Source organism: Hippopotamus amphibius, chromosome X (genome assembly GCF_030028045.1).
Source record: "Hippopotamus amphibius kiboko isolate mHipAmp2 chromosome X, mHipAmp2.hap2, whole genome shotgun sequence".
NCBI lineage: Eukaryota > Metazoa > Chordata > Mammalia > Artiodactyla > Hippopotamidae > Hippopotamus > Hippopotamus amphibius.
The window spans coordinates 66,900,605-66,902,555 of record NC_080203.1 but is presented as its reverse complement, the minus strand read 5'-3'; the positions used below and the strand labels follow the sequence as shown (position 1 = coordinate 66,902,555).

General features: G+C 41.3%; 1 pseudogene; it reads right to left on the bottom strand.

The window, feature by feature from the left end:
* Positions 1–742: 742 nt before the first annotated feature.
* LOC130842534 (replication protein A 32 kDa subunit-like) lies at positions 743–1,560 on the bottom strand (annotated as a pseudogene).
* Between the last annotated feature and the right edge of the window lie 391 nt (positions 1,561–1,951).

The following is a 1,951-nucleotide window of genomic DNA, read 5'->3' as shown; positions in this document are numbered from 1 at the left end:
TCATGATTTTAAGTATATCCTACCACTCCCTTCTGGCCTGCACAGTTTCTGTAGAAAGATCAGTTGTTATCCTTATGTGTTTTCCCTTATATGTTAGTTGTTGCTTTTCTCTTGCTGCTTTTTTTTTTGCAATAATAGAGCTATTTTATTAAACATATGAATGTACTTATTTTGTGTAAAACACATTACTTTCTCCCCTCTGCCTCATGAAGCTGCCACTCTACAACCCCATGTTTATAAAAAAACACACTTTTGGCAGCAATTATGACAAGGTGAAACAAAGTGCAATTCTGAAAGTAATGCATAACCAAAGTGAGTAACAAAAACAGGCAGAGGTTAGTGGGCTTGGTGGCTAGCTCTCTGCTGACAGGCTCTGGTTCTGCTCATCTTCTCTCAATAGTAAATGATTTAGAAATAGAAACTCCTGAAAATTATTTAAGTAATACTGCCCAACTCTCTTGGTAGCATCCCCCTTCCAATTCCATTTATCCTGATGTACCTGACTCATTTGTAACTTCTTTAAGAAATTCTTCCCTTGTTTACATCCCTGTCAGTTACCCATATCCCATTGAGCTTCAAAAACACAGAAGAGTAGTAAGTTTCAAAAGGATGCCAATTGAGACCTTTCATAGACAACAGCTACTTCCTAGAAGTCAACATGCCAACTATATTCACAGCTGGAGACAACAGAGTGCAAAAAAGGTCCAGCTGGAAAATATCACAGGTACCCTATTAGATCCAGTTATTCTGCATCTGTGGATTTAAAATGATCATCATCCACAGTGGAATAGATGTGTCCCTCATTGCTTAGAAAGTCCACATCTTGCTTGATTGAGGCTATGGTCATGTGTTGGAGCTGGTTCTTGAGATCCTGAAAGTTCAGTGCTTCAGGTCTTGGGCAAGCCTTAATCAAATTCAGCACCTGGTTCTGGGCCACAGTGAGGCCATTTGCTGGCACGAAGCTGTTCCCACCAAAGTTCCCAGGTTTACCCATTCCTAAACTGCTGATAGGTGCTCTCCCTGCGGAGGGCTGGCTGTAAGACCTGTTCAGAATCATGTGTGCATTGACTAATTCCAGAATATGTGTGATGAACTCATTCATATCCTCCAGGGGCATGATCTTAAAGGTTACCAGGCTTTTCTTGTTCTGAAAAGATCTCAGATGACCAGCCACTTTCACATATGTTTCTGGAGTGAGCACAGTGTTTTCACTGCTGGCATCATCTGTGTCAACCCACTGGTGAGCATCCATGGTGCAGCTGTCATATCATCTATTTTGTAAACAATATTGGTTGCAGCCTTCTCTGCATTTCTATTTATCCTCATAATAGTGACCTGTGAAATCTCAACATTTCCAATTTTGAACACTTCATCAACCAGAGTAGCAGAAAGCAGCTGAGTTATGGTACAAGGTAAAATGTGATGAGCTCAGGCTCTAGATTTCTTTTTGGCCTGGGAAGATGTAGGTGATCCAAAGCCCCCCAGGGACTGTGTATAGCCACTGGCTTCCCCCCAAAAGGAGCTGCTATAGCTTTCAAATCCACTATTCCACATGTTACTCATTATTCCCTCAAGAGACAGTTCCAGAATGTGCCAGTCTGGTGGGTTCCCTGAAATCCCTCAGGACCCTACTGTGGCTGCTGTGCTATATCTACTTTTCCCTGGTACCACAAACTCCTTCCTGCCAAGGATGGAGCCAATCCTCTCTTGCTGCTTTTAATATTTTTTCTTTGTGTTTAATTTTCATTAGTTTGATTAATATGTGCCTCAGTGTATTTCTCCTTGTGTTTATTCCCTATGGGACTCTCTGCACTTCTTGGAGTTGATTGACTATTTCTGTTCCCATGTTGGGGAGGTTTTCCACTATAATCTTTTCAAATATTTTCTCAGACCATTTCTTTTTTTCTTGTTCTCCTGGGACGCCTATGATTTGGGTGTTGGTGTGCTTAAT